The sequence below is a fragment of the Pleurodeles waltl genome, chromosome 10 (genome assembly GCF_031143425.1).
Source record: "Pleurodeles waltl isolate 20211129_DDA chromosome 10, aPleWal1.hap1.20221129, whole genome shotgun sequence".
Taxonomy (NCBI): domain Eukaryota; kingdom Metazoa; phylum Chordata; class Amphibia; order Caudata; family Salamandridae; genus Pleurodeles; species Pleurodeles waltl.
Window position 1 is genome coordinate 994,994,794 of NC_090449.1, and position 21,463 is coordinate 995,016,256.

The following is a 21,463-nucleotide window of genomic DNA, read 5'->3' on the forward strand; positions in this document are numbered from 1 at the left end:
GGGCAATGCAAAATGTTCCGGAGTTTATGGAGCTGAAGCAGGACTCCCTCATTGCCACCTTGGGTGCCCTTCACCGTGATGTTGCTGCAGTGTTGCAGATCCTGCAGGTCCTCCTTGCTGCTATGTTGCCTCATGTGTTCCTACAGATGAGAGCTGCCGTAGACACAGCACCCACATATTCAGCCCCTGATGTGTGTGCCTCCCTTTACTTCTTGGCAATGTCAAAACACCTGGCACCATCCTCAATTGCAATCTCCCACTCTTGAACTCTCACATACGTGGACTGTCATTGTAGCCAATTGTTCCTAATGGCAATGTGGTCCTCCTCCTCACTAAGGCACTCCTCTCCTGCAGATGTCCAGTGACATGTTCACACCCAAGGACTCTGTTGTCTGGACATTCAATGGCTAAATACATCTGCTGGGGTGGTTGTCTCATGGAATGTACATTTGTACTGCATGTAAATTAACACATGTAAATAAAATCACTTCCTACACCCTTGGTGTTGTATGTGTGTCTGAAGCAGGAACAACATGAACATGTTACATTGTGTGAAGCTAATACACTGCTCACCATAGATATATCTGTGGATTGCTATCCAAGGAAAAGCCACACAGACTGAGTGGAGGATATGATATGTACATTGATAAAGGAAAACTTTTTGGGAGCTCCTAAGCATGTAATGTAACAGGTACCATGTAATCATTGTGACAGCTGATGTACCTCACACCTCAGGTGGCTGGTATAAGCAAGGGCAGTAGCAAATATCTCACATTGATGTGACAACCAAATGTTGCTAGTTCAAGTAAGTGAGGGGCAGGCAGAAGTGTGTGAGTGAAAAATCCATGATTTAGGGTGAGTGCAATGACACCATCATTCCATAAATGCATGTCCCATGACTTCCCAACACTGAGCAAATGCACATGAACACCTGTGATGGGATGTGTATCCTTTCACATCCAGATTTTCACTCACATTACTAAATGGTGTTTGTAGATAGTTGATGGGATCCCATTGCCAATCTCACATGTACTTGGCCATAAGGAATACACCTTGTCACACATTTCCATATAGTGCTTTCAAAGCCATATGCATAAACCAATCATACCCTGTGCAGACATGCTAAATCCTAGACAGTAAATCATGATGGAGACCATAATGTCTGAAACAATAACATTTATATGAAACTATCAATCTTACACTAAAACTACCTAAACTACCTAACCTAACTATCCTTACCAAACCTACACTACCTTAAAATAGTTAATAACTACCACTAACCTAACTTATCTTAACTTATCCTACACATTTAACACCACATAATAGACACCAACCCCATCCCCTTAAACACATTTAGGACAAGGACAACAGTAAAAACAACTATACACAAACTAACTAAACATCTTGGCCTAAACAAAGTTATATTTATATTTTTTGATTTTTTTTTATTAATTTATTTTTATTTTTTTCAAAAATTACACAGACCTAAAACATCACCCTCCCAATAACACCCAATATTTAGAAACTACAAAGAAAGTATCTCCCCTAATAAAAACTGCTACAGATTGAAGCTACTCTACACTACACTATCTAAATTCCCAATTATAAAAACTATGTAGAAGGGGAAGGGAGGTAAGTCTTTTTTTGACCCATCCTAGTCCTCATTTCTTCATGCTATTGGCCTTGATTTCAAGGAAGATGGTGAGCACCAGGTCCTGTGTGTGTTCCAGGTTAGAGAGGCATAGCATCATGTCAGCTAGTTTCAGTGTCACGCTCACAATCCACCCAAAAGTCTTGCAGTGGAGCCTTTGGCACGGTTGGGCCAGTAATGGTGACGGTGGTGGTGGATGGACCAGCCACTGCACGCCCACCCCTGTCAATGGCCCAAGACTTGCCCTTTCTATGGTGGCTAGAGGTGGCTGTGTCAATAGTTGGAGGCCCTTGGGTAAAGGCACTCCAGGACCATGATGCTATCTCATGTTCACAGGTCTTCCCCATCCTCTTGTATGCCTTCCTCACGTGGCAGATGTGCCGAAAATGGTCCGCCCTTTTTTCAAAGTTTTTCTTCTGGGTTGGGGTCATGTTGCCTGAGGAAACAGGAGAAATGCATGTCATACAAAGGTTGCTTGGGAAAATGAACATCAAGCATTCCATGTTAACACTCTCTGCAACATCACATGATACACATCACAAATCACAATAACATCTTGAAGGGCAATGTGAATAGACATCTGCCCAATATCCTTCATCTCCACATTGAAGATGGTCAATATATCAAGGCCAAGCAAATGGTACACAATAGCAATGCCACCTTATGAGACATCTCTGAATGACCATGTCTTTATTGACAATGGTTATGAAAAATATGTTTTGTGAACATGGTATGGCAATCTCAGTATGTTGCATTGCTCATCAATGTTCCGTTTGAATACTCTATTGCCCTTGGAGCCATTGACATTTAGCAAAGTAATTGAGCAAGGACTGTAAGTTAGGTGGTATGTCTCACAACATCATCTGCCTGATATAGCAAGCACACATATCTCGACACATTGCTACATGGAAAATACATGTCTCGACACATTGCTACATGGAAATATCACATGTGAGAATGGAGTGTAAATAGCTCACTCACATCACACATAGATACATGAAACTACTCCCATATCCACCAAAGTGCATACATGGTGGGCCGTGCCATGATTCGTAGCATACTCTCAGAATAACTGAATGTGTCTCACTATGCAGACCATTGCCTGTACATATGGGTGCACAATTCATGTTACCTGGCTGCACACCAGCACACAGCACATCCATTTAATATGTGGGTGCATGCATGCCCTAAATCTCATCTACCAAGGGATCTCTGAACAGCAATGGCTAATGTTGATCAGTGTATGTACCAGTTTCCATTGCATCTTGTAGAATATCAGGACCAGCATTACCTGCAGCTCCATTTGGTATTGGCATGTCATATGACACTGTTGTACAGAAATCCTTCTAGTCTAACACAAATTTCCAGATCTCTGAAGACGACAGGTGATTGCAATGTTGTCATACACAACATAGAGAATGGGACATCACACCACAAGAGTGGGCAAATTAACTAAAAATCTAAGTTTGCCATGTTGACTACTGTCCTGATAATCTTAGGGCCCTATTCACACTGTCCTCAGTGGTAGTACATGATTTACTGTAATATTCCTCTGGCACACACAGCAGGAATATCTCATATGAACAACATATTTTCACCCTGCATTGATGTGTAGGAACCTGTACTCCTTGCACATGTTCTTACTCTCATCACTGTGTTTTTACTCATACACCATGTGTGGGCTTGCCAGAAACACCAGTCATTGCTTGCACGGTGAATAACGACAGCTTATCTCTGCACATGAAAAGCTTTACTTTGGTATGCAGTTCCCTGTCATGTTCAGTTATGATTCTACTACTGTGCATATTCACACCTCCAGGCATTGTGGTCATTGTCCTTTAGTCATACCAGCATTTTTGTGGGCCCTCAGTTATAGCAATGGGAACCACCTTGACATTTGTCAGATGCAAAAGTACTTCCTGTACCCAACCTCCATCTTATTGTCCATACACATGCATAGCCTGTGGAGTTTCACTTTGTATGCATGCATTTTGGAAATGGCCTTGCACAGGGCACACATCACACACAATCCTTGTAATCCCCATTACTCATACAGGATGACACTGAGTGGTAGCATTGAGGTCACAGAATCTCTCCACCACTCCTGTCATGTATTGCTCAGGTCCACCTGCAAGACATAACATGAAACACAGCACGGTGAATGTTGAACAATGGACACTGTGGTAAAATATTGCACATTACATGTGACTTGAGAGAGAACATCATGGCTTTATGGTTGTCACAACTCAAACAGACCATTGTTCCTGTCTCAATGTCATACATTGGTAGGCCAGGATGATATGTACAGATATGTGTTAATACAGTGCTTATGTGTCTCAGATATAGGGTGCGAGGTTTCAAATGACCAACTTCCCCAAGTTTTGTCAACGCTGAGTATAGTGGCACTGTACACCTACATGAGTCCAATAAAACACTCAACCATGACTAGCAAAACTCCTGCCTCACTCTTGTCATCATATGTACATGACTATGAAACATACAACTTGTAGTTAGACATCCTTGTCCCCTCATTTAACATACAACACTTGGGGCCATATTTATACTTTTCGAGGCACAACTGCGCCAACGCAGTTGTGCGTCAATAAATCTAATGCCGGCTAACGCCATTCTGAAGCGCCATGCGGGCGCCGTATTTATTCAATGACGTTAGCCGGCGTTAGCCGGCGGAGCTGCCTGGTGTGCGTCAAAAAAAATGACGTACACCAGGCAGCGCCGGCGTAGGGGAATATGGAGCTTGGGCGCCAAAAAATGGGGCAAGTCAAGCTGAGGCAAAATTTTTGCCTCAACCCGATTTGAGCCATTTTATTTGACTCCCAACCCCCATTGAAATGACTCCTATCTTAGCAAAGACAGGAGTCATGCCCCCTTGCCCAATGGCCATGCCCAGGGGACTTCTGTCCCTTGGGCATGGTCATTGGGCATAGTGGCATGTAGGGGGGCACAAATCAGGCCCCCCTATGCCACAAAAAAAAAAAAAAAATTACTTACCTGAACTTACCTTATGTTCCCTGGGATGGGTCCCTCCATCCTTAGGCGTCCTCCTGGGGTGGGCAAGGGTGACAGGGGGGGTCCCTGGGGGCATGGGAGGGCACCTCTCGGCTCCTTCCGAGCCCACAGGTCCCTTAACGCCTGCCCTGACCAGGCGCTAAAAAACGACGCAAAAGCGGCTGGACGTCATTTTGTTTTGACCCGCCCACTCCCGGGCGTCATTTTTGCCCGGGAGTGTAAATACGGCGCACATGCCTCAGAGTCAATTTTTTAGATGGGAACGCCTACCTTACATATCATTGACGCAAAGTAGGTGTCCACGCTAAAAAATTACGCAAACTCCATGGACTTTGGCGCTAGATGCGTTTAATGCCAGAGTATAAATATGGAGTTCGTTTTGCGTCGAATTTGCGTTAAAAAAAACGACGCAAATCCGGCGCAAACGGAGTATAAATATGGCCCCTGGTGTCATTGCTGCATGTTCAACAAACCCACGTTTTTTACATCCACAAAATACTACATTATCATTTCAGGTATAATCATGTGCATGGCATAATGAGGCATATGACATTCAACATGTTATGCCTATATTCATAGTCAAACACATCTTGCCTCATCTACGTGAGACATGATCCACTGAAGTGTTCAAAATTTGGAACTCCAATCCTAAGGGAAATCTCACAGGGTGACACATGCTGACATATGCCCTGGCAGCGTGCCACATATAGGAATTATGCATGTTTCGTTAGGCTGCCCACAGCACATCTGGTGACATGTGCACTGTGGTACTAATAGGAACGTGACTGACAGGTATACCGGGGACACTGTTCAGTTTGGGCACATGACAACCCAGTAATTGGAATCCCTAGTGTAATGCTTTGGCTATGAAATGACTGTTTTGGGGAGTTTTACATTTTACATTTACAAGCCCAAGTATTACCCTGCACCACCAGATCAACATTTCAGTTATGTTTGTGTGTCACAGTGTGCCAAGCCATGATCCCCAGGCTAGTACTTCATCTGAATCAAACGGCACCTCAGGGGTATGCAGTGCAGTGGCCCATGGGAAAGAACACATGATTACTCCACGTTTTTCCTATTCCTCTGAGTGCTACTTTCTACATCACACATAGATGATGAAAAGCACCACTGATGATTGTGTATGGGCAGAAAGGTGTCGCTTCCTGCATTTGAACACTCATTCCTGTCAACCATATACCCTTGCACCATGACACAAGCGTGCCTAAATTGGTGCCCATCAGCATCTTTTGCACAAGCACAGGAGACATGAACAGGAATATGCCAATAGTCAGACTTATGGCACATTTCTGCACTTGTCATGGATGCATGTTGGCACAGCAACACCACTTACAGCCCTGCCCTGTGTCCTAACTCAGTAAAGGAGTCCCTACCTCCAGCATTCATCTAATTGTAAGTGCAAAGTGCAATTCAAGGAATCAACCATGTAGAATGTGTACTTACCAACAGTTTCTACAACCTCTTTTCCCAGGTAGTCAAAGAGGTCACGTTTCCTGCTTATGAGGTCTGCGCATTGATGTTTAAGTTGGTGGGTTTACCTCTTCACCTCAAATACCCACTGCATATGGAAGAGACCCTTCCCCCAACACAGCTTCCGTGTCTGTGTCCCGTAGCTCTGGATCAAACTACTGCCTATGGCCACCATATGTGGAAGGTAATGGGTCACAAGCCATATGAAACCCCCAACTCCTCCGCACTCATGCCATGGGCCCTTCCCTTCCCCAAAGTCCCCACCCAAATCCACAATTAGCTAACTGAAAAAAGAAAACAGAAAAACCTAAACTACCCCCAACTACCCCAACACAATTAACTACCCCAAAAAACAAGCACCCGACAATGCACTCTCAAAACAATACAATAGACAAATAGATAGGACAAAACAGACGTCAGGGATAATACAGAGACAAAAGACAGCACAAAAGAATCCTCCACCAGCACTCCTCAAAATAGCTCGACCAACACACAAACTCTCTCAACCACAGACAAAAAGACTGTGATTTTGCTGTTCCTGGTTTGCAGCATGGCTGATCCATTACATTACTTTCTGTGCTGATGTGGCACCTTTTAGGCCAATGCTTTGTTTTATTTAAGCTGCTCACCAATGAGAGGATTTTTAATGGTGCATGACTCACCATGAGGATGTTCCGATGCGTTGCATGGTATGCATCATTTTTGGCAGACACAATGGGTTAAAAAGCACGCATTGGTACAATGAATCTATTTTTTGATGCTATGACTGTAATATGTGTACATATTGTTGGAAAATGGGTTATTGGTAGGGCAGGTAGGTACCTACACCTAGCAACAAGCCACTAACCTCCACATAGGTACAGTTAGGTCTCAGTAAATTAATCCCAGCTCTACCCTTGGTAGCTTGGCATCGAGCGTCAAGGCTTAACTTAGGAGACAAAGTGTAAAGCATTCAAATATCACAAAACAGTAATTAAATAAAACACAGGAAACAGTTTAAAAATCCAAAACCAATTTATAAAAATAGCTTATATTTTTATCTTTAAAATGACACAAAAACGATTAAAATCGGTTCAGGGGAACCGGAGATATGAATTTTTAAAGTATTATTATTTTCTAGCACTTAGAAACAAAAAGCGCCAATCGGGTCATCTGGTTGCACCAGGACCGGGGCAAAGTCAAACTTTCAGGCCGACCGCGATGGAGCCCTGCTCGGCTACAAGTCGCGGGAGGCCTCGGTTAAAAAGTTACCTTCTGACTTAGTCTCTTTTTTGATGTTTTTCTTCCCCGGGACGAACCTGCCAGTTGGATCCGACCTCCTGGAGCCCTTGTCCGGATACGCGAAGTCGGTTTCCTCGGTGGTGATTTTTACCTTCGGACTTAGTCGTTTTTTTGAGATGAAAATCCTTCGACCGGGGTAAACCTGGATCTTGATCCGACGTCCGTGGAGCCCTTCTCGGATACGATGGCTGGAAGGTCCCGGTCAACTTTTTACGTTCGGACTTAGTCTCTTTTTTGGATGTTTTTCTTTACCGGGACGAACCACGAAGTCAGGCCGGGTCGCGGTTGAGGCAAGCCGGCTAGAATTTCCGCGGCGGGTCGGTCCCTCTCTGGAGCTTTTTTCCAAAAATTCTCAAATCTTTTCCAAACTTCTGGGGCTTCACCCAGATGTTCTCTTAAGGTTCTTTTGGGGTCCACAGCTCACCGCAAGGGTCCAGAAGTTCTGTGATGGTCCTTGGGGGGTGCGGACTTCAACTCCCACAAAGCACCTGGCGCAAACACCTTTTTGGCCACTGGACAGTGGTCAGCTGGTCGCTTTATTCAGGAGTTGGTGCAGGGGACTCTGGTTTAGCAATTTTTCACCTGTAGCAAACAGGGAGTCCCTCCTTGAACCAGTTGAAGCCAGGCAAAGTCCTTCTTGTGGTGAAGCCCAAGTGTGCAGCTGGTGCAGTCCTTCTGAGTGCAGGGTCCAGGTGCAGGCCAGGGGTCCAGCAGGGCAGTCCTTCTTCTTCTTTAGTTCCTTTCTTGTTGAATTCTGGAGGGGATCTGAGGTGTGGGTGCAGGTCTGCCAGTTTTATCCTTGCTCCTGGGTGAAAAGCAGGGGGGCCCTGGTTCTCCAATCAGGGACAGGGTCGTCCCCCTGTGATGACCACTTCCTGGGAAGTGTGGCAAAAATCCATCCCAGAAGGCAACAGTCTCTAAAAATCCAACATGGATGAATCTGATTTTTGGAGGTTACATCTGGCTGAGCCCACCCACTGGTGTGGCTAAAAATCATAAACACACCCCTCTCCTGCCCTCTCCTAATCTAATCAAGGGGGCACCTAGCTGTCTGGGGTTGCAGGATGTGGGGGTGTTGCTGGGTGCTGCAAATGTCCTTCTCTGCCTTTGAAGACCAGTTTGGCAGCCCTCCCCCTTCCTGAATCACCAACTGCTGAGGGGAGATTCTCTCCCCCAAGCACATTCCTTTGTGTGAAGCCAGGCCACTTCACACCTCATTAAAGTAGCCTGGCAGAAGCTGCTGCAGGCTGGCCAATCAGAGCACAGCAGCAAAAACAACGCAGAGCTGAAATTGGCAACCTTTTAGGTAAAGTCTAAACTTTTTACCTGAACTAGTTATATTAAATCCAACAACTGGAAGTTGTGGGATTTATTATAACAATCAATTTGATACCAAATTCTTGGTATGTAACATTTAAGGAGACTTTAAAATTTTAAATAAAGTCTGCCCATTCTAGCCTATGAAGGCCATTTACTTCAATGAGGGAAAAACGTATTTGGCTGTTTTTACCTCACCAGGGCTTATAAATCTATTTTTATAAAGTCCCTGCTTATAGTTACATGGCACCCAGCCCTAGGGGCACATAGGGCACACCTTAGGGGTGACTTATATGTAAAAATAAGGTAGTTTAAGACTTTGGAAGTACCTTTAATTCCAAAGTCGAATTTGCATATAACTTTAATTTAAAAGCAGCCAGCAAGGCAGGCTTGCTTTTAAAATGACACTGGGCACCTCAGCAATGCACCTAGGTGTGCACCACCTATGCTGTGGTCCCTAAACCTACATGCCCTACCATATACTAGGGACTTATAGGTAGGTTAACTTAGCCAATTATAATTAGCCTAATTTGCATATCCATTTTACACAGAGCACAGGCCCTGGGACTGGTTAGCAGTACCCAGGGCACCATCAGAGTCAGGAAAACACCAGCATAAAGTGGAAAATGGGGGCAAAAAGTTATGGGGCCTCTGCAATCAGCCCTAGTTTCTCACACAACCCCCCCCCCCCAGCCCACATGCCCAGGAGACTCAGCCCAACCCTGGGAGAGTCTTCCTGGCTTGTTAGGTGAGGAAGACAGTGAAGAAAACTGGCTGTCCCTTTGCAGGGCCTACTCTGCCTTATATCCTCCTGTCAGGGTCACTCCCTCAGGGTAGTGAAGCCATCCCAACAGTAAAAGGACCCAACTCAAACTGAAACTTCCCTCTAGGGGGTCTTCCTCCTCTCTCTCTGCCAACTTGGGTAGTGAGGTGCCCACCTCCCCTACTCCAAACTTTGCTAGGGCAACACCTAGCTTACCCAAAGAGGTCACCCAACACTTGAGCAACCCCACCATGACCAACAGGGTCAGGGGGCCTACTTTGCTATTGGCCCTGGGGTCTGCCTCCCAGGCCAAGTACAGTGCTGCCTGGAAGGCTAGCACCCAGCAGAGGCTACTGACAGCTGTCAGTACCCAGAACCACACCCTAATCTCTCCACTGACAGGTGGCTGAGCTGCTTTAGGGGCATCTTTGGGGTCCTGGCACCCCTCTTGCTGTCTAGAGTGGGGGGCTACCACCTCCTGTGGCAGACACCCTCCTTCCACTCTCCTTTCTGTCAGTGCAGGGGCAACACCTTGCATCTGGACAGCTGCCTGACTACTCAGGACTTCCTTGGGGTCAGGTGAGGCCTCACCAGTGCCAACTCTGGGCTCCCCCCCTACTGGGGCAGAAGGCCTTTGGCTCCCTTGAACTCTCTTTAAGAGTGGCCTACCCTTCCTTTTCTTCTTTCCTTTTCTTGGGGACCCCTGTCTCCTAACTGTAGGGACTGACTCCCCAGGACTTTGGGTTGGGGGGGCGCCTTGGGCGACCACCCCATCTGTGACCAGACTCACCTCTGGGAGGTCTTTGCCCAGGATACAATCTAGGGGGAGGTCAGTACTGACTACCACCCTAATCCAGTCAAGGATACCCTCCCTCTCTAGGGGCACTATGGCTACAGGTTTGGAGGTGACCTCCCCTGTGGCTATCCTGACTTTCTTTGTCTTTCCTGGGACATACATGTCTGGGGTCACTAACCGGTCACTCACTATAGTGTGACTGGCACAGGTGTCCCTCAGGCCAGTGGTAGGGATCCCATTCACTTGAATGTGGTGGAAGTGCCTACTCCCACCCTCAGGGATCACCAGCTTACCATCTGGTCCTGTCTCCCAGCACAATGCTAGGAGGACTTCATCTTCTGAGGAATCCTCCTCTATGGCTACACTGGACAGCCCAATGCTAACCACCTTCTTTGGACAGGCTGCATCTCCTCTGAAGTGACCTGTCTGCTGACAGTCAAAGCAAGCCCTACTGTCCAAGAGCTTTTTTAACCCTGGGTCTCCCTGTCTCTGCTTGTCAGAGTGGGAGTGGGATTTACTCTCCTCCTTCTTTGGGTTCTGGGGTACAGAGGGAGTCTCTGTGGTGGGCTTACCACCTCCCTCCTTAGGTTTTTGGGGACCTGTCCCCCCCTTCTTGGAGTCTCCCCCCTGGGACTTGACAACCACCCTGGTTCTCAACCACTCATCAGCTGCCTCCCCTAGCTCTCTAGGGTTGGTCTGCTTAGAGTCCACTAGATGCTGGCGTAACCTTTCTTGGATACAATTGGTCAAGATGTGCTCTCTCATGATCAGATTGTATAACCCCTCATAAGTATCTACTTTGTTACCAATAATCCAGCCCTCTAGTGCCTTTAGTGAAATGTCCACAAAGTCAACCCAAGACTGGGTACTGACCTTCTGGATGTCCCTGAACTTCATTCTATATTGCTCTGGGGTCAGACCAAACTTCTTGGCTAAGCACCTCTTCATACTAGGGTATGAATCTGCCTCCTCCCCCCTTAAGGTCAGAAGCCTATCCCTCCCTGAGTTGGGGACCAACTCCCACAAAAGGGAACCCCAGTATTGAGGCCTAACCCTTCTCATTTGGAGTGCCCTCTCAAAGGCCCCCAGCCACTTATCTATGTCATCCCCCTCTACATAAGCAGGAACCACCCCCTTGGGTAATCTGGGGCAAACTCCCCCACCCATGGACACCTCAGCTTCTTTATCGCTGCCTCCATCTCTTTTCTCTTTGTATGCCCACTTTTTCTTTTCTAGGGCCAGCTTCTCTGCTTCCAAAGCTATGTATGCTAGCCGGGCCTCCAGCTCTCTTTCTCTGATGGATGGGTTCTCTCCTCCTGAAAGGACCCCCTTCCCACCACTAGCTTTGGATCTGCCCCTAGTGACTGTATTTACTGAGGACCGTTCTTCCTCATCCTCACTTGGGCTCAGATGCCTTCCCTCCCCTGAGTGGTTAGAGCTTGCATCCTCCCTTCTTTCTCCCTCCTCTGGAGCTTCCTCTGACTCTACCTCTTGGGCCTCAGCCCACGCTGTCAGGGATGTGATCAGGATTTGCTTCCTGAGATCAGTGGTTGCAGGCAACCCTCTTTCAATACACAACCCCCTAAGCTGGACTACTGTCAGTGTGGGTAGGCTAGCCAGATCAAGCTCCGTGGTTCCCTAGTTTTGTGTCAACAAAAACTTTTTGCAAAAATTGGAAACAAGAATTTAGAAAAATTACAAAAATTCAATAATTGAAATTAATCCAAATTAAAAATTAAAAACAATTTTTGCACTAGGACAATTTAAAGGATTTTTTATTTGTTTTACCCAAAACTGTAACGTGATATTGAACACAAGTACAGGATCCCGTCGCTGCTTCCAATTATGTTGGAAAATGGGTTATTGGTAGGGCAGGTAGGTACCTACACCTAGCAACAAGCCACTAACCTCCACATAGGTACAGTTAGGTCTCAGTAAATTAATCCCAGCTCTACCCTTGGTAGCTTGGCATCGAGCGTCAAGGCTTAACTTAGGAGACAAAGTGTAAAGCATTCAAATATCACAAAACAGTAATTAAATAAAACACAGGAAACAGTTTAAAAATCCAAAACCAATTTATAAAAATAGCTTATATTTTTATCTTTAAAATGACACAAAAACGATTAAAATCGGTTCAGGGGAACCGGAGATATGAATTTTTAAAGTATTATTATTTTCTAGCGCTTAGAAACAAAAAGCGCCAATCGGGTCATCTGGTTGCACCAGGACCGGGGCAAAGTCAAACTTTCAGGCCGACCGCGATGGAGCCCTGCTCGGCTACAAGTCGCGGGAGGCCTCGGTTAAAAAGTTACCTTCTGACTTAGTCTCTTTTTTGATGTTTTTCTTCCCCGGGACGAACCTGCCAGTTGGATCCGACCTCCTGGAGCCCTTGTCCGGATACGCGAAGTCGGTTTCCTCGGTGGTGATTTTTACCTTCGGACTTAGTCGTTTTTTCGAGATGAAAATCCTTCGACCGGGGTAAACCTGGATCTTGATCCGACGTCCGTGGAGCCCTTCTCGGATACGATGGCTGGAAGGTCCCGGTCAACTTTTTACGTTCGGACTTAGTCTCTTTTTTGGATGTTTTTCTTTACCGGGACGAACCACGAAGTCAGGCCGGGTCGCGGTTGAGGCAAGCCGGCTAGAATTTCCGCGGCGGGTCGGTCCCTCTCTGGAGCTTTTTTCCAAAAATTCTCAAATCTTTTCCAAACTTCTGGGGCTTCACCCAGATGTTCTCTTAAGGTTCTTTTGGGGTCCACAGCTCACCCCAAGGGTCCAGAAAGTTCTGTGATGGTCCTTGGGGGGTGCGGACTTCAACTCCCAGAATGCACCTGGCGCAAACTCCTTTTTGGCCACTGGACAGTGGTCAGCTGTTCGCTTTCTTCAGGAGTTGGTGCAGGGGACTCTGGTTTAGCAATTTTTCACCTGTAGCAAACAGGGAGTCCCTCCTTGAACCAGTTGAAGCCAGGCAAAGTCCTTCTTGTGGTGAAGCCCAAGTGTGCAGCTGGTGCAGTCCTTCTGAGTGCAGGGTCCAGGTGCAGGCCAGGGGTCCAGCAGGGCAGTCCTTCTTCTTCTTTAGTTCCTTTCTTGTTGAATTCTGGAGGGGATCTGAGGTGTGGGTGCAGGTCTGCCAGTTTTATCCTTGCTCCTGGGTGAAAAGCAGGGGGGCCCTGGTTCTCCAATCAGGGACAGGGTCGTCCCCCTGTGATGACCACTTCCTGGGAAGTGTGGCAAAAATCCATCCCAGAAGGCAACAGTCTCTAAAAATCCAACATGGTTGAATCTGATTTTTGGAGGTTACATCTGGCTGAGCCCACGCACTGGTGTGGCTAAAAATCATAAACACACCCCTCTCCTGCCCTCTCCTAATCTAATCAAGGGGGCACCTAGCTGTCTGGGGTTGCAGGATGTGGGGGTGTTGCTGGGTGCTGCAAATGTCCTTCTCTGCCTTTGAAGACCAGTTTGGCAGCCCTCCCCTTCCTGCCTCACCATCTGCTGAGGGGAGATTCTCTCCCCCAAGCACATTCCTTTGTGTGAAGCCAGGCCACTTCACACCTCATTAAAGTAGCCTGGCAGAAGCTGCTGCAGGCTGGCCAATCAGAGCACAGCAGCAAAAACAATGCAGAGCTGAAATTGGCAACCTTTTAGGTAAAGTCTAAACTTTTTACCTGAACTAGTTATATTAAATCCAACAAATGGAAGTTGTGGGATTTATTATAACAATCAATTTGATACCAAATTCTTGGTATGTAACATTTAAGGAGACTTTAAAATTTAAAATAAAGTCTGCCCATTCTAGCCTATGAAGGCCATTTACTTCAATGAGGGAAAAACGAATTTGGCTGTTTTTACCTCACCAGGGCTTATAAATCTATTTTTATAAAGTCCCTGCTTATAGTTACATGGCACCCAGCCCTAGGGGCACATAGGGCACACCTTAGGGGTGACTTATATGTAAAAATAAGGTAGTTTAAGACTTTGGAAGTACCTTTAATTCCAAAGTCGAATTTGCATATAACTTTAATTTAAAAGCAGCCAGCAAGGCAGGCTTGCTTTTAAAATGACACTGGGCACCTCAGCAATGCACCTAGGTGTGCACCACCTATGCTGTGGTCCCTAAACCTACATGCCCTACCATATACTAGGGACTTATAGGTAGGTTAACTTAGCCAATTATAATTAGCCTAATTTGCATATCCATTTTACACAGAGCACAGGCCCTGGGACTGGTTAGCAGTGCCCAGGGCACCATCAGAGTCAGGAAAACACCAGCATAAAGTGGAAAATGGGGGCAAAAAGTTATGGGGCCTCTGCAATCAGCCCTAGTTTCTCACACATATGTATTGTGTATTGTGGAAATCAATTTTACAGTCATGTAGATTGTTGTGTTACCTGTGAATATTTGTGTTTTACACACTCCACTCTCCCCATGTGTTCAGTGTGTGTATAGAAAGTGTACGTGCGAGAAAGTACATACTTTACAAGGATCACACAAAGCATTGGCCACATTTGATATGAATTGTGAACACAACACCTTCAGAGGATAACCCCAAATGCCAACTGTGTGTTGACACCTGAGTCCATTGCTTAGTTTACCCCAGGGATGCCATGGACTTGCCATGGAATGTGGCCCACAAACCCACATTTAGGACAGAGCAGATGTCAGACAATATATGCTGTGTCCCAAAGTGCAGACAGCAGACTGTCACACAAGGGATTGGGGGGATTGGGGGGATTGAAGGGTCTACTGTAGGCAAGTGTTGTGATATTTAGGGCTTCTTTTACGAGGAAATGGCACATCGTGGTGCCACAAGACATTTTTCAGCACCAAGCTGTGCCATTTCCAACATGCAGGGGTGCTCTGTATTTACCAGAATATGGCACATATCTGTGTTTTCCCCTGCGCAGGTGCTAAATCAGCTGCCTACTGCCAATGCAGGCACCCTTGCACCATGGTGCATGGATGTCTGCATTGCAGGGGTGATTGTTTTTGTGCAGAAAGGGATACCTTCCTGCAGAAAAGCAACCATTAATGGTGTTTTGCTTCTTCTATGTATGCTGCAGAATGCAGCACACATGGTGGCTCATTAACAAGCCCTTTTCTCCACCAGAGCCTCCCTTTTTGCGATGCTCCAGTGAAACTGTTCCCTTCTCTATATTTACAAAGCGGCGTTTATACACATTTTGTGGCTTAAGTCGGCCTTGAAAATATCATCACCCCAACACAGATTTCTGTGGCAAAGGAGCATGCACTGGGTGTTGCTATGGGCGTACCAATGCATCATCCATTGCTGTTTGACTCTAACCAAGACTTAAAAAGAAACGTACACCTGAGGCAGCGCCAGAAACTCTTGCCTCACCATGGATGGTGTTAGAATGGGGCTCTTTGTTTTTTTTTCTCCTTCTACATGTGCTGCATTTTGCAGCACCCTTTGAAGCAGTAGATTTTCATTAATGATTGTTTCTGTGCAGGAAGGTGTCCCTTCCTTCATATAAACAATCACCACTGCAATGCAGGCATCCTTGCACAAGGGTGGCTGCGTTGGTGCTAGGCAGCTGATTTAGTACAGGAGAAACACAAGGATGTGCTGTATTCTGGTAAATACAGTGCATCCCTGCGTTTTTAAAATGACGCTGCTTGGTGCGCTGCTAAGTTGCATGCGGCACCACTCTACGCCACTTCCTTGTAAATGAGACCCATAGAAAGGACAAAAAATAGGAGAAATATAGTACTTTTCCTCGTTGCGCCACTCTAATGCCACTCCTGGGGAGGTGTTACTTTTTGGCATTACCTCAGATTTATGTTTCCTTGTAAATCTGAGGCAGTTTCACAAACCAATGAATGTATACTGATACAGCAACACCCATTACATGCCCCTTTGCCACAGAAAATTGCACTGGGGTGGTCCATATTTACAAGGCCACAGTAAACCATGAAAAGTGGCTTAAAAACGCCTTGTAAATATGGAGGAGGGCACAGTGCCACGGGACTGTGGCAAAAGGTGATGCTGCAGTGGCACCAGGAGCTTGTATATAAGGCCCTTAGTACACACATGTTTATGGATATGTGAATGGTGCAATCTGCTCATGGTCACTCCACCCAGGGGCCTTCTATTAGGGGACACACTGCCAGTTTGCCACAGGTATCTGCACCTAGCACCACACTTGACATACAGCAGACAGTCAAAACTTCTCTGCCCTGTTCTCTACAAGGGACTTATAGGTAGTAGGAGTCAAGCTTACCCGATTATCTACTATGGACTTATAGGTTGTTGGATTCAACCTTGCCCTATTATGTACTAGGGACTTATGGGTAGTTGGATTTAACGTTGCCTTATTATCTACGAGGGACTTACAGGAGTCTGTTGTTGGCAATTGTGCTTGTGTCAATATAACATATGCCTTTTGTTCAGAGTAGTGGCCTTAGGCCTGGTTACCAGACCCAGGGTACAGACAAGGTCAGTCAACACAACTTTCAGTGATTACTAATTTGTAGTATATGCACACTGGATGACTCCCTCTCACTGTGACTGGGCAGGTAATTTTGCCACACGCTGGTTGTGATGCTATGAGTTATCTTACATAGGTACGGTCTTGTGATCACAGTCTTCTGACATTGTGTGAGTTACTCGTGCATTCACCACACACAACTAGTTGTCGTTAACTCAGCAATATTGCTGCTAGTGATGTTACTTTTTATGCTTGCTCCCCATCTTCCACATACTCATCGTCCAGGTGTTCCTGATCCTCTTTGTCATTGGGCCATTGGAGTTTATAGGCAGCACATGTGTTTGGCAATATGCAGCACAGTAGCATTGGTTTATTGGCTATTGATGGGGAGCAGGGTAAATGCTCTCAAAACCTAGCATGACTCCAGGTGTAATATTTGGGTACTCTAAGAGCCCCGCTCCACAATGTAGGAGGTCCTGTTTAGGCTATGATTTGGACTCTGTCAGATTTCCATGTGGGTGTATTTATAAGGAACAGTCACACACAGCTACAGACTCTATCCTTTGTTAGCTGCACAGTGAGTAGAGGTTGTTTGGGGTAATGGACTTTACAGTTAATATTTCCATGTACATATACAAGTCATTCTATGTCCTGATGTACTCAGATTTATTGCCTTCAGTATGAGTCATGCTATGACATTGACTGGCATACATGCAAGTTGATCACTGCTTTTTCGGACACTGTAATGCACATACAGATATACTGTCCTCTGTGCTACAGTTACTATTATTTGTCATACATGTGATCACAAAATATGTTGATGTTGTGAGTTGTCATCAGTTATGAATCTTTCACCCATTGATTTGACACATATCACACACTGTTCAACTCTTGTAGTTCCTGACTCTTATTTACAGACGTTGACATACAGTGTTGCCCTGATACATCATGTAGTGATTCCTATATATCTGTTTTGCTTTTAGAACAACAGTTCAATGGCAGATATTACTTTTTCCTTTAAAACATATTTGTTTGGCAGGCACTGCACACATTACATACCACACTTTTCAGAGCTCAGTGCAATGTGTCTGGTACTTAGAGGACAACAACAGAGTTCACATTAGATTGACAAATCATGGGGCCTACTAATGGTTTCCGGGATGTTGTTTTTGTTTGAACATGGGACTGTGCAAAACTCTCAAAGAAATATGTTGTATAGGATTAATTATTCACATGTTTTGCAGTTATGCTTTACTCCACAAGTTTTCAGGTAAAACAAAGCTGCACAATGTGGGCATGTCTCTGAGCACGGGCATCAGTGTTCTGTGGCTGGATGCAATAACCTCTGGTCATCTAAAATGTTTAAGGAAAAACAAATGGTCAGTGCTATGGTTTACTGCATTTCCATACATCCTGCACATGTGTGTCATGTGTTTTGGTATTGTCATGTACTCCTCCCAATTATGGACACATGATATGTATATCATGCCAGTGTAGTTCCAGGGGCCTGTTCACTCACTGTATGTGAGGTCCACTGCAGTGCATGGGGCAGATACATGATACAAATCAATTTCTTCACATGCATAATTGTGCAGCAGGGTTGAGTGGTGTCTTGATTCACATAACTCTGTTTCAATCAATGTTTGGTGTTGCCACTACATGTGTGGTGGAACAGAATGTGGCTGTGAATCTTTTTATATGTCTAGCCTAGGTTGTTGGTGACATGCCAGACTTGGCTGACACAGACACATTTATGGGTCCATTCTCCGTGATATTGGCCTACATTACATTTGCCCATGCCTTTGATTGTCCTATATTGTCCATGACAGTTGACATGATGCCATCCACACAGTATGCTCTCACAAATACCAAATGAGTGGCCTGATGTGACAACTACCATTTCCCAATATATATTTGCATGTCACGGTGTTGTAACATTGTGTGGATGTGAGACAGATTAGTACCCAATTTGTACACACCTGACATGTATCCTGTAGATTTGTGTGTGGTCATTTGCTGTCCAGCTCCACAACTTCTCACACTGTACTACGTCTCTTTGAAGTGAAACTGGTACACATTACTTGGCCTCATGCCAATTTGGAGTCCATAGATCTGGACTTACACACAAGTTGCCTCGCAAGTACACATTCACACTTGCATCAGAGGTTGTAGGTGTACTTCTTAGCTTTCAGGATATAATTTGTGTATGCAGGTGCACCTTCCAGCCAAGGCTGCTGCCTCAGTAGCATAGCAAATGATGTCTGTGTGTAGCATTACACTTAATACATGTGAGATTTGAGTTATTTGACATTGCATTAGACTTTATATAGCTACTTGACACCTGGACATGGGTGTTGGTTATTCATCTAACACCTAGGGCCTCATATATCATGCTCATGGCACAGGATAGCACAGCAAGTGCCTCGCTGTTCTGCCATGCATGAGCAGGGAAAGCCAGGAATGCTCCATATCTACAAGATATGGCACCTTTCTGTCCTCTACCCCAGCACCAATGCAGAAATTGATGGCTGGCACCAAGACAGGCGTCCTTGTACAATGGTGAAAGGGTGTCTGCATTGTGTGGATGATTGTTTTTGTGCAGGAAGGAACACCTCCCTCTTTCTATGTGGGCTACAGAATGCAGCACACATAGGAAGAGGAATATAAGGTGAGTGATGAAGATGATTCTCCCCGCTCAGTCACTCTTACGCCACCTCTGAGTTGGCGGAAAAAGTTGATTCATTCCCAGACATGTAAATCCGGGAATATGTCAGTTAGCTTTGTCTTCCATGGGTGTTGAGTGGTTATACCTCAAGCGACACCCATGAAATGGCCCTTTCACACAGAGTTATGCACGTGAGTTGTCCATTTTTACAAGGCCGTGATTAGCCATGCAAGGTGGCTTTACATGGCCTTGTAAATATGGCCTGGCAGACTGTGCCAGAAAAGCGTCAAACAAATGTTGCTCTGGTGGCACAAAGTGGCACAAGGGTCTGGTAACCTAATCCCTGATGTATGAGGCATGACACAGCTGATAACCCATGAGTGTTGCATGTGACCATCCCCAGAGTAGATGATACACCTCCCTTGCACACAGAGATGTAGAGTAGATTTCCTGTCTCCAATACCTGACTGTGTGCCTTTACATCATGCAATGTATGCAAAAGTCACTTGAGATGTCCTCATCTATACGTCATGGTGATTTGCATTAGATATGTGTGCAGAAGCAGAGTGCACGTATGTGTGACAGGCCTCATCGTGCAGTTCCTATCTGTGCAGGCAGTGAGTGATCTGTGTAGTGTGTCCCCATATCTGTTTGCTCTTGTGTCTGTTAGGTACTTGTTGTTTACTCACCTACAAGCAGGCAATTTCTGTATTGTCCATGGATTGATGATGGAGTTGTGGAAGATGAATGTGTCATGGACACTGCCTGGGTATTTGGCGAGCACATTCAGGATTGAGCCGCAATCATTCACAATGACCTGCACATTCAAAGAGTGTATGTGTTTCGGTTGTGGTACACGTGTTCTGTTGCTGCAGGTGGTACAAGTAGCACATGGGTGCAGTCCATGGCTCCAAGGACATGGTGAAACCCAACAATTGCTTAGAAGCCCTGTTTAATTTCAAACTAGAATTGCTGGGTGTTAGGGAAGAGGATGTGTTGGAGTGTGAGGAGGATGATTGCATCCAGAACAAAGGGCAGGAATGAAGACAAGTAAGGTTGCAATACTCCTCCCACGCGTGCTGCTGTGATCTGAATGGATCCAGATTCAAGCAGGTGAAGCACAGCCAAGAGCTTGGTCAGCAGAGGAATGGTGGTGGATCGCTCAATCGTTGTCTGAAGTTGTGGCTGAATGAGGCAGAAGAGCTGTTGATTGACTCCCAGTGCAGCCAGTGGAATGTGATAACCTCCTCCTCCCTGAGGGCAGTCAGGGATACCTTCTGGCAGTAGACTTCTCCCTTTTCTTGCACTTCCTCTGGGGTCCAGGTGGTGGCAACGGTGGTGGTGCTCGATGATGTAGTGGTGATGTTGGGGGTTGCGCTGGTCTCCTTGGTGCCCCAAGTTGTAACAGGAGTAGGTCCTTGTTGTTTTCAGGTTGCCAGAGTGTTTTGAATGTGTTATCCTTATGTACCGGTCTGCCTGACCAGGCATTAAACTTTTGATGCTAGTCACAGTTAGCACAACTTTTCGTAGGAACACATTATTACTCGTAAATCTTGCAGAGACTGTGTTAGCGGGCTAGTGTAATTTTTTAGGAGGGAACACCTACATTGTATATCATTGTCAGTATCTTATGCAACCAATTCTAACTCTGATGAAAAATGATGCCAATCCAGAAAAAGAGATGATAGAGGCCTCTAGCATTGCATTGTAGATCTGGAGTTAATTTAGCACCTCCACAGCATCACAAAAATGATGCTACGGCTGCAGAAAATCCTTGCAAATAAGGCCCTTAATTTTGAAGAAGAGCAGCACAGTCACTTGCGGCCTACAGGTAAAACTCTTGGACTATCAGTCAGTAGGCTGAAGATTCAAATCCTGATATCTCATGGTTGTATGTTTCTATAAATTTGTGTGTTTTGAATGCTTAACATTCACAATCCTGAAACATTTATTCTTTCTGTGGGTTGAACTTCACAGTTACATCTGGGCACTGCAAAGTAAAGAGTCACATGTAGCCTAGTG